We start from the raw sequence: 12842 nt of genomic DNA on the forward strand, positions 1-12842 counted from the left end.
TGAATGCCAGAGCCCAAGCTGGATGAGGAGAGTTTCATCCATGGGGGTCGGGAGCCTGGTGTGGGGTTGGAGAAAGAGAAAGGAGCCCTCACAGGAAAAAAGACGTGCGGGTTGTCAGCTGGAGTGAGTGAGGTGGGAGCCTAAGAGGGGGGGCAGCTTGACGTGGGGTGTCAGCATGAGGAGTGCATCCACAAGGTAGGTGGCTCAGCATGGCTTGTCCGAGCCAGTGTGTGTGTGTGTGTGTGTGTGTGTGTGTGTGAAGGCGGCGGGACTTCCCTGGCAGTCCAGACGTTCAGATTCCGCGCTTCCAAGGCAGGGGATGCGGGTTCGATCCCTAGTCGGGGAACTAAGATCCTACATGCTGCACGGCCAAAAAGAAAAAGAATGAAGAAGGCATCTACACGTGCGAGCAACACATGCAAGCGGCTCACCCTGGGCTGTTAGAGTGCGAGTACAGTGAGGAGGGCATCTATACAGGAGGAAGATCTGTCATCAGGTGGGAGTCCAAGTATGGTGAGGGGGTCACCTGCCATAGAGGCAGCCAGTGGTGGGGAGATGAAGACGTCCACACAGGGGCCAGCCCATTACAGGCTCAGAGCCTGAGTAGGATGAGGAAGGCATATATGCGAGAGAGTGTTGGGGCTTTGACTACATGCTGAGAGATTAATCAAATAAGTATATTAGGAATAACCTGAGCCACGTTTCTGACTAGTGGAGAAGGGTGTTAACATGCATGGAAAGGGAGAAAGCAAGAATGAACTCTGTGGTGGTGGATCGGAGAAAGGGATATTGGCATGCGTTCATGGTTTTCAACAGATCTACGTAAATATAGAAATAAACAGGGAAGGAAGTAGCTCTGTCCGCTGAGGGTTTGGGAGCAGAAGTGTGATAGCAATAAGTTCTTTGTGCCTAGATCTTGGATTCTAAGTACCACTTTCCACTAAAACAACAACAGCAACAAAAACCCAAGGCTTCTTGGAGAGATAGTTGATTCTAGGGCTGGGACCAAAGTACAAGATAGGCCTGGAACATCTTGTACCAGAAAGCAAAGAACTTATCAAGGAAAGATAAGATCATATCAAAGGACACAGAAGTTAGCTTGAAGGGACTCTCACTAGCCAAATCTGGAACATTCTGAGCATTAAAATAATAGTAATGGATTATAAGCTATTGAATGAAAAAAGGAAATCATGAATTCATACTGATAAAAGTAGTAAGTTGGAAATTAGATAAGGTATGGTATATTTATATAGTTTCAAATACTTCTCTCTGCACAAAATACTTAATTACAAGGGAAAAAGAACTGTAGTGGAGAAGCCTGGCAGACACCATCTTAAGTGATCAAAATAAACATCATCTGTAATGGGATAAATCGGTCATGCATCACCTGGTAAGACGCAAAGGGAAGAACACGTAATCACTTCTGTGATTCTCTTGTCAGAAATGTATAACCTGAATCTAATCATAAGAAAACATCAGACAAAATAAAATTGAGAGACATTCTATAAAAGAACTGGCTTGTAATTATTGGGACCACAGCTGAAAATTAAATAGGATCTGAGTTTTAGATGGAAGTAACATTAACTTCCTGACTTTGATGCTTCTGTTGTGGTTATGTAGGATAATGTTCTTATTAGTAGGAAATACACAATTTCATGTATGATCTACTGATGTGTTGCAATCCGCTAAAAACACTGTAGTGCTAGGCTTCCTTCCCAGCTTTCAGACAGGGAATGGGTTTCTTTCCCACTTGCCACCACCAATGGTCCCAGAATTCCAAGGCCTGCATGCATTTTCTATTTTCCTAAAGCGGTCATGTCCTCTGAGAAGCCATTTCTGGCTGTTCCCCTTCCAGTGAGAAGCAAAAGGGCTATCACCCTCCAGTCCCAACAGCCAGCCTTGGCTCCCCCTCATCTGACAAAGCAGAAAACAGATGACTTCATGGCAGGGCTGGTGGTGGGTGCGTGGGGTCTTCGGTCCATTTAACCATTTTTGCCAGTTAGAGAATAATCCTTCCAACCACTCCTGTGTGTTCACTAAGCCATTGGCAGAGGTTCTAGCTCCCGAGCAATAAACTCTTCGGATTTATTGTCTGAGAAACATGTTTACCAACCCAGAATTTTACACTTAATCAAAACGTAATACAAATGGAGCATGAAATAAAGACATTTTCAGATATACAAGGGAACATAAAGTCAACAGACGTCAACTGTTAGAGAGAATGATGACCAAATTAACCAATAACATTTATTGTTACACCTAAATAAGCAGGGATTATTTTTCAAACAATTAATATAATCTGGAACTAAAATCCAAGAGCTAAGATTCTCTAAGCTAATTGAACTAAGATTCTCTTTTCTGTTTTTTAGAGAACAGGATGTAGATGTAGACCAACACTGGATAATAGAAATATTAAAGTATGAGTTATACATTTAAAGATAACTAATAGAATAAAAGAAATCTGATATATCACTCCCATACAATTAAAGCAAAAAATCAAATGGAACAAAAACAACCCTGATTATTCCAAGCATAGGTGGAGGGGGGGAGGGGATTTTTCTAAATAAAAACGCTGAATAACGTGGTAAAAATGAGTCCAAGAGTATCACTCATCTCAATATTTATGAATATATGGAAGGAAAACAAAGTCATAGATTTATACATTTGGCAATAAGGAAAGAAATCCAGCTTTTGCTATTATAAAAGATATATTTAAAAGGGAACAGCATGGGGCTTCCCTGGTGGCGCAGTGGTTGAGAGTCCGCCTGCCGATGCAGAGGACACGGGTTCGTGCCCCGGTCTGGGAAGATCCCACGTGCCGCGGAGCGGCTGGGCCGGTGAGCCATGGCCGCTGAGCCTGCGCGTCCGGAGCCTGTGCTCCGCAACGGGAGAGGCCACAACAGTGAGAGGCCCGCGTACCGCAAACAACAACAACAACAAAAAAGGCCTCTCAAGGGTAGGAAAGCCCCATCAAGGGCTTGCCATCAGATTCTGCCAGAGATATCTATAGATGTGGGTGGATTCCTCCCTTCTCAAGGTCCCAAAATATCTTGAAATTCCTGCAACCAGCAGGAGGTGGTCTTCATATTCACCTGATAAGGCTTTTGGGAACCTAAGAATTTCTAGTTTCTGGAAGGAGCAGGTAGAGAAAAGATAAATGTTTCAATTCTACTTACAAAGTTATAATTCATTAAATTTCTGTAAGTCATACTTAGCTTGAGGGGAAGGGTTTCTTTATATCTGGAAAATACAGATTAAAAACCAGCGATATTTCAGGCACCCCTCCCCTTGCCAAATTACAGCCATATTCATCAGTTCACTCAGTCCCATGTGACTAATTCTTGATCTTAATCTTCTGTTAACAGTTTTATGAAACCATCAGGTTTTCCATTAAAATTCTCTAATTTCTTACCCAGTTCAGTGGAAACTATTTTTGAGTAGAAACACAATAAAACATAATTATTCCTAAAGAGTTCACCTAAAAAACTCTTCTCTCACATTTAACTTAAAAATTTCATCATATCAAGTTATTTTTCTTACAGACAAATTTTGTAACAGGAATAATAAGATCTTATTTGACTTCTAGTAAACTTAGGTACAATAAAAGTATTATACTTAATGTTGATGACTCTAAAGACATGTCTGTATTAATTAAACCAACAAACTTAAACTTGTTTTCATTCATTAAAAATTAATCCTAAATCATGTGATCCTGAAATTCATTTGGGTTAGTTTCATTTATATTTCAGAGTATTTATATAAGCACCTAATTTCCTTTAGGTCAATTATATAGAGATCTTTTACAAACTAATTTTGACAATACTGATGCCAAAATATTGGCTCCCTGTACACTGATGCTGAAATGAGATACGGAGACATGGTTTTGGAAGAGAAAGAAAGGGTGGCTTAACATAGCAGGCTAGCGCCTCAAGAACTGTGCACTCCTCCTTGGGGACTAGGGAGAGGTCTTATAGTCAGGGCTCTCAGCTGACTGAGGAATGAAAACAGCTGGTTTTAATTCCTCAAAGAATTGGGTGGTCACCTCAAGGATATCAAAGGACTGATGTACCAGTATTTACTTAACGGTTGTAGTGGGGTTCCTCTGAAGGGCCACTGCAGTCACAAGGATTGATCCTCAGATACTTCTGCTGGGTTCTCAGTCACCTGAGGACCCCTTGTGGCCAGAGAAGCAAATGTCCCTTGTTCTTAGGAGATGAATAATTGTCTCTCATTTCACTAGCAAATGGTTTGTTCAGATCATACACTGACCTTTTTTTTTCAACTTAAGCCAAATTTAACAAAAACCCAGCCACCTATATTTTTCCTAAGCCTACGGCCCAGATTCCCCTAGGTCCCTACTTAGGACATGTACTGGTACCCCTTAAGACTCCAGGTCTTAAGTAAAAACAGCTTGAATAACATTTTTAGGACGATCACTTAAAAACAATGAGATCCAGATATGAGGAGAATTCACCAGAACACCTGAGGAGTACTGAGAGGCTAGTGGGGCTCAATGGGCCTGTGCTGGTACTGAGTGCCAGTTCAGTGTAGATTCTAGGTGTCCTCTGGTGGGTATCACTGATAACCTGCCCACTATGCCATGCTAATGTCAACCAAAAAAATTAATCAATGGCTGATCTAAGAAAGAAATGGAATAATTTTATTCAAGCCAATGTGAGGATTATAACCTGGGAGGTGGTCTTTCAGAAAGCTCTAAGGGCTGCTCCACCCGTTAGAGGTCTAAGCACAATTATATAAGTTTTCTTTTTTTTTTTTTTTTGCAGTACGTGGGCCTCTCACTGTTGTGGCCTCTCCCGTTGCGGAGCACAGGCTCCGGACGCGCAGGCTCAGAGGCCATGGCTCATGGGCCCAGCCGCTCCGCGGCATGTGGGATCCTCCCGGACCGGGGCACGAACCCGTGTCCCCTGCATCGGCAGGCGGACTCTCAACCACTGCGCCACCAGCGAAGCCCCTATATAAGTTTTTGAAACAGTTTACACAATCCAGATCTGCACACACAAAGGGAGTATTGAGTCATTGTGACCCATTGGTTGTGCTGAAGACCAGGTTTTCTCCTGGACTTTAACAGTTACACCCACTTTTTTTTTCTTTTTTTCTTTTTTGGCCACGCCCTGTGGTTTGTGGGGTCTTAGTTCCCCAATCAGGGATTGAACCTGGGCCCCCTGTAGTGGAAGCGAGGAGTCCTAACCACTAGACCGCCAGGGAATTCCCAACAGCCACTTTCAATGCTGGGGCTGGCATTGCCCTCAATGACTGCTTTGTCAAGTTCATTTCCTGGTATGACAATGAATTTGCCTATAGCAACAGGGTGGTCGACCTTATGGTCCACATGGCATCCAAGGAGTGAAAGTCCCTTGGACCACCAGTGGAGAGAGAACAAGAGGGAGAGAGAGGGTCTCAGCTGCTGGGGAGTCCTTGCCCCAGTCCTATCCCCCAAAACAATGTGAATCTCCTGTTCATGCCACAGTTTCCATCCCAGACTCCCTGAAGGAGGGGAGGGGCTCAGGGAGCTCTACCTTGTCATGTACCATCAATAAAAAGAAAGTCCTGGTTTATGCAGCCCAGGGTTTTCGTGTGTGTGCGTGTGCGTGTGCGTGTGCGTGTGTGTGTGTGTATGTTGGAGGGTTGGGGGAGTGGGTTGGGCAGGGAGAGATCCAAGATCATAGTTTTATAATATTACAGAACAAAATCCAAAATTTCAGGGTCAGCTGGCATGGTCAGATGAAGAGTGACAGATTTGTTAAAAATAATATGTGTGTAGGGCATGTCACCACATGTAATTTACATTTGTGTGAGCCAAAGTTTTAAAAGCCACCACCAGCTTTGCTGTGCATCTAAAGAAAAGGAAACACCAGCCCAGATGCTTCCTGAGACCCTGGAGTTTTCTGTGTGGAAGATTTGAGTATCACTGCTTTTTCAAAGACCACTTGGGGTTGAAGATCAAGGTGCCATAGAAGTGATGAGCGTGAACAGGAATGTTTCCCACGGGAGTCAGTGCCCATTCAACACTATTTTTATGCTTTTATGTAAGGGGATGATTATGATGTCAGTAATGAAAAGGCATTTCTGGGTCCTGATTATAAGTGTGACTACTGGGATGCTGCTCAAAGACAAACATGGGGCCCCAACTCCTCTGCAAGTCACCAGCTTAACACTGTTAGCAGCTGCCCGGCTCCCCCAGCCCTGTGTAAAACCATTGGTTTGTCAGACCCCTGTGAATTCTGGCCTACAGCCCAGGCAGCTCAGAAATTCCGGCTGTCAGACTGGAAACAGTGTGACAACCTTTTTAAAGTGTCCCTTCTGGGAGGCAAAAATCCAATGGCTTGCCTGAAGATACTTACTGGGATCATGTCTGATAAACACCTAAGTTTTCAGAGGTTGGCCAGAAATAAACTTCATATGTATATATATATTTTTGGTGAAAAAATAATATCATTTTCCTAGACTATATGTTGCCGACTTGATTAAAGGAGAGCTTGGGTAAACATGAAAGATTGAATATGTTTTATCTTTTCCTTCCTAAATCCCCACTATAATAACCGTAAAGAAGTAAAAAGACCATAAACCCATAGGGTTAAAGAGAAAGGAGAAATGATGACAGGAGTTAAGAGACGTCAACACAATATTGGAAAATGAAAGCAGATGGAAGATTGATAACTGGTTTAGAAGAATGGAGAGACTTAAACAGAAGGGAGCTGGTGAAAGGGATGCAGCAGATAGAGGGGGCCAGTGGAGGGCACCAATAAAGAGAAAGCCAGTTGGCTCAGCCGAACACAGGAAAGTGTAAGGAATCAAAGGCGCAACCACTGATCTGTTCCTCATCTCTCTATTTTTGCCTTTTCCAGGGTTTTCTTAAATGGAATTATGTAGTCTTTGGAACCTCGCTTCTTTCATTTAACATAATACATTTAAAAGTCATCTGTGTTGTACTATAAATACTTTTGTCCTTTTAATTGCTAACTAGCGATCCATTTTATAAATGTGCCACAATGTGTTGGATTGGTTCCAGGTTCTGCTATAAACATTTGTGTAGTGGTTTCTCAGTTTTTTTGTCAACATAGGTTTTCATTTCACTTGGGTAAATACCTAGAAGTGACGTTCTGTGTCCTGGTAAATCCTCTGAATAACGCTGATTACTTTGTTGTCGTTTTAACAAGCAACCAATCCAGCAAGTTTCAGACTGCAAGTTCTGGTTCACCTTCTTTGGGAGGTAGTTCCCGCATCAGTTCAGTTTTCAAAGACTTCGCTATACTGTTTGGATCTACCCTTTCATGTCTCACTCTGGAGTTGGTCTGGGACTTGGATGTTGATTTATCAATATATTTATGTTGTAGTTCCATACCTAAAGCTTTGTATGCTTCTTTGGGTGTGTCTTGCACATGAACAGCCTGGGGTGAGCCTCAGACTTGTGTCAGTTTATAGACAAAATCAGAGATACCCTTCTCCAGCTCTCTCTTATGAGGGATTTCCATATCACAAATCAATTGATCGTGTGGCTTCTCTTGCCCTGTCATAGTTTATTGTGAAGGATGACAAATTCTGCTGCTATAAATGTTTAGTGACAGCATTTCACTTTAATCTTCACCCCGTGCTCTGCCTCTCAGGTCATCCATAACCACTGTGTTCACACATTTTGCACGAAATAAACTCACTGTCATTCTGTGTTGTCGGGAGGACTCCCATCAACAGAATGTTTGGGAAATGTGTTGTAACATCCTATACAAGGGCTGCCAAACAACCATTGCACCATATGATTTTTTCTGGCACTTTAGAGACTCTTCAATGACCCTTTTGATGTAAAAAAAAATTATCTGCCAATAAGTTTTTCTCTAAAATAGGAAGTCATGACAGGATACAGACACACAAAATATTTTTGCAGTTGGACATATAGGACTCAGTAGCCATAAGGGTGCATTTCAAAACTTTTGGATACTTTTTAAAAAACAGTTTCTCTCTTTATCATAAATAATAATTTGCCTTTTGTCGTATCTAATGCTGCTCTGTTTCATGACTATCTTTGCTTGGTTCAGCTTCCCAAACTGAGCAGCGGTAAAGAGCACAGGATCTTTTAAGGTGTCAAAACTGACCTTTGGTGCCGTATCCAACATTCAAATAAGAATCCTTGTACCTTGATCACATTCTTACCACCTTTAATTTCATACTTCTGTGACTTGAGGCAACAGAAATAAATATGAAAGTGTTTCCCTGTCTAGAGTTTGTTTGTGAGTCCCCTTCAAATAAATACATCACAAGAAAATAAAACTACAGACAAGGACTTCCCTGGGGGTCCAGTGGTTAAGACTCCACGCTTCCACTGCAGCGGGTGCGGGTTCGATCCCTGGTCAGGGAACTAAAATCCCACAGCCTGTGTGGTGTGGCCAAAAAGAAAAAAGAAAAAACAAACAAACAAACCAAAATACAGACCAGCCATAAGGACAGTCATTTTTCTCACATAGCAAGATGTCTGGGGGCTAGGTGGTCCATAGCAAGGTGTCTGGGGGCTTGATAAGGTCATTGCAGATCCCAATAGACCAACAAGTCCATCCTTCTGCCTTGCCATCCTCAGCACGTTGGTGATGCTTCCACTTGGGGTTTCAAGATGGCTGCAGCAATTGCAGACAATGCAGGAAGACATGATTTCATACAGCAAAAAGGAAAAGGCAGTGCTTCTTCCCATGCATCTCTTTATACTAGAATAGACAAAAAACTTCTTAACACACCATTCTAAGACAACAAATATGCTATATTAGTGATTATATTAATAATTCTTTGGCAAAAGGAAGAAGAAGCCAGCAAAATAAAACTAAAAAACTTTCTGGCAAACAGCAAAACCCGGAAACTTAAGTAGCTGAGGTACAGATCCAACACCGACTGGTATTTTACAAGATAACTCGTTAGCAAGTCTAGGAGATTGATAGTTGCACTCTATAAGGGATACTACGAAATTTTTGGATGCCTAATGTCTACAAGAAAGTTCTTATCAGTAACAGTGAAAGACTTTTTTATGATTACACAAAAAGAACAAGAAGAAGGAAGATACTGAACAGGTAAACAGGTAAAAATTTCACAACAGAATCTCTTTCCTGAATGTAGGTCTGCACAGTTCACCCTGGCTAGATATATAGTCAACATAACTTCTGGGGTGATGAAGTGGTCTGTATTTTCTGTAAGACTGCACAGTGATTAATGCTGGGAGCATATAAATGGTATCATACAATATGTGGCCTCTGTGTCTGCCTTCTTTCACTTTGTATCATGTTTTCAAGGTTCGTTTGTGTTGTAGCATGTACCAATACTTCATCCTTTTTTATTGACAAATAACATTCTATTGTGTAGATATACCACATTGTGTTTATCCATTCATCATTTGACGGACATATGGGTCGTTTCCACTTTGGGGCTATTTTGAATAGGGCTGCTATGGATGTTCATTCATAAGTTTTTTCTTTTTTTATTTTTTGCGGTACGTGGGCCTCTCACTGTTGTGGTCTCTCCCGTTGCGGAGCACAGGCTCCGGACGCGCAGGCTCAGCGGCCATGGCTCACGGGCCCAGCCGCTCCGCGGCATGGGGCATCTTCCCGGACCGGGGCACGAACCCACGTCCCCTGCATCGGCAGGCAGACTCTCAACCACTGCGCCACCAGGGAAGCCCCATAAGTTTTTATTTAAACACATGTTTCTAATTCTTTTGGGTACATACCAGGGAGTGGAATTGTCGGGTTATATTGTAATTCTGTTTAACTTTTTGAGGAACCACCAAACTGTTTTTCACAGTGACTGCACCATTTTACATTCCCACCAGCAATGTACAAGTGTTCCCCACTTCCTCATTAACATTTGTTATTTTCTGTTTTGTCTTTTTTTCTAATTATGGCCAGCCTAAGTAGGTGTGAAGTGGTATTGATTTGCATTTCCCTAATGACTAATGATGTTAGTTGTTGTTTGGGTATTTGGTTTGAACACTTTCTTTCTAGCAACTAAATCACCCAATGAATGCCAGTGCTTCTGGTGAAGGTGGTAATTGAAGCAGATAAGTGTTTAGATGGTGCTCTGGTAAAAATTTGAGTCTGTACATAGCCAAGTCATGGAGACAGGGCAGAGTATTCAAATAGATTAATATATGCCTGATGATGCTCTTGCCTGTCATCATAAATGTCATTTCAGGCCGTTATGACCATCTCTGAATGGTACAGGACTTAAGTACAACTCAGGATCCACACAGCATGCTTATAATAATGCCCTAACTCCCTCTGAAGATGAAACACATTTGTTTGTGTTCCATAAGCCAATGCATAGAAAAATTTCACTGAGACACTCTTTGGACCACTGTTCTTTGTTTCTCTTTTTAAAAATTAAATAATACATTCATATAGTTCAAAAGCCAAACAACCTAAAAAGGAGTAGCCTTAAAAGACTTACTCTCACCTTATTCCCCATCCACTTCAATTCCCCCTCCAACAAGTAACTGCTTTTCATTGTTTTGTGTGTGTGTGTGTGTGTGTGTGTGTGTGTTTCCTTATGCAAATACAAACAAATCATATATATTCTGGGAGAGTAAAATACATGCTGTTTTGTGTTTTTCTTTGTTTTCATTTATTTCTATCTCAAAGATCTTTTCACACTAATGTTACAGAAATATATGAGATCTGCTTTTCCATAGAGCATGTTGTCAAACTTTTGGATTTTTATTAGTATGATGGTTGAAAATGGTATTTCATTGTAGTTTCAATCTTTATTTCTCTTTATTATTAATGAGTGTGTCTATCTCTTTGTATGTTAAAGGGCGTTTGATTCGCTTTCCTGAGATCTGTCTGTTCATATTCTTTCTCCATTTTTCTGTTGGGTTGTTGGTCTTTTTCTTAATAATTTCTAGGAGCTTTTTGAATATGACTGATGTTATCACTATGTCTATGACCTGAACTGTAAATACTCTTTGTCAAGTTTGTCATTTGCCTTCTAACTTTACTTATAGTGACTTTTGCCTTGCTAATTTTCTCCATGCTACTTTTATATTTATAAGTAGAACAGAGGAGGAGGAGCCAGGAAGAAGACTGAGAAGGAACAGCTGGTTAAAGAATCTGGAGAAGAAAAGTATTTCAAGAAGGACAGAGTTGTCTAAAGGGTCCAATGATGCAAAACGAAACAGAAACTAAGACAAGGCCATAGAAATGAACATCAAATTCAGCAGAAGGGGGGCAGTTTTAATGGTGGAGATAAACACCTTGTTGGAGCAAGTGAGTGAGGAAAGGCGATGGAGAGAACTTTGAAAAAGTGTTGCTCTGTGGTGGGGCAGAGAAATGTGGTGGCAGATGGAGAAACAGGGTCAAGGAAGGGTTTTTTAGTGGGACATGCTATACTAGAGAATATCTGTAGGCTGATAAAAGTGGGAGAAACTATCTAGTGGGGAGAAAAAAGCCAAGGATGCAGAAGGAGGCAGAGGGAACACTTTTAAGAGTGAGGCCCTTCAGGAGGGCAAGAGCCGATGGGATTCAGGCCCACACAGAGGACAAGCTTCATCCATCGTGAGCGTGGGCACAGCTGGGAAAGTGGTAGGTGTGGTTGATGGTATGCTGATGGAGGAGTTCCTGCCTGACTGCTCTTGTTTTCTCATGAAGTATGTGATGAAGACAAGCTGAGAGGACTCTAGTAGAAAAAAAGAAGCGGGAAATCAATGTGTTAGAATGTGGGAAAGGAAACATACGAGGGAAGGTTGCTGCAATGTTGAGTCCCATTAGAGATTTATGGTGAAAATGTCAAGGGAAGCCAGGGGCCACAGTTGTGGTTTCATCTCCAGCCGTGCTCAGGCCTGGACTGGGAAGATAGTATCAGGTCAGGAAGCTGTCGAGCAAAAACAATGGAGGGGGAGAGGCAAGGGAGAAGGCAAGGGAGCGATTAGGATAATGAACATGGAATCGGAGATGAATGAAGAGGAAGTAAGGTTATGGGGGAAGATGGTTAGTAAAACAGAAGGTGGTAAAGCAATCAGAGGCCTCAATAAGATAGAAGAAATATGGGACCGCAAGCACTAGCCTGGGTGAGATGGAAGGATGGGAAATAGGGATCAAAATATCAAATCAGAATGCTTGAAATAGAGATTTTGGAGATGGTGCAGTTATTGGTGAAAGGGTATGACCGTAGGAGTGAGTGGCTGCAGTGAGGGAATAGGAACTTGCATTTGAGCAGGTCGGGAGCTGAGTTCCCAAGATGTTGGATAACGCCTCTGGGCAGAACCAAAGGATTGGCATCTAGAATGTATACAATAGGAAAATCTTATGAGAATATTCTGGCTGAAAGTGTAGATAAAAATAGATTGTTGAATAAGCAGCTTGTGTTCTGTTTTATTTAGACACAGATTTAAATGGTGGGAACTATGGAGATGTGTACGTAAGTGGGTTAGGAAATTATATACCATGAGGTTATTTATTTTGGGGGGGATGGAGGGTGGAGTGGCTTTATAATAATTCATAACAGTTGGTACAAGCCTGCTAGGGGAAGAACGCTGAAAGATCACGGCCCATCAAGGTCTCAACTCATGTTATTTTTCTCACAAATTACACAACCTTCTTGTTCATTTGCTGGGCAAGCTCTGCACACGTGTTTACAATCTGGTTAAAGACTCAGCCTTTACAATGACGTTATTAAACACAAACATACACAGTGGTGGCCATAGTAACAGCAGGGAGCCTCTGGAGTTTGATGCTCTCAAATCCAGTTTCCTCAGCAACATCTGGGGAGGGTTGTGAGCCTTTAGGAAAGAGGCCATTTCCCCGTGCACATTCACAGGAGAAAAAAACACGCAGCCAGAGAATGTTCATAAGGGT

This window comes from Delphinapterus leucas, chromosome 13 (assembly GCF_059928025.1).
Source record: "Delphinapterus leucas isolate spDelLeu-1000000601 "Yukka" chromosome 13, BTC_Dleu_Yukka2, whole genome shotgun sequence".
NCBI lineage: Eukaryota > Metazoa > Chordata > Mammalia > Artiodactyla > Monodontidae > Delphinapterus > Delphinapterus leucas.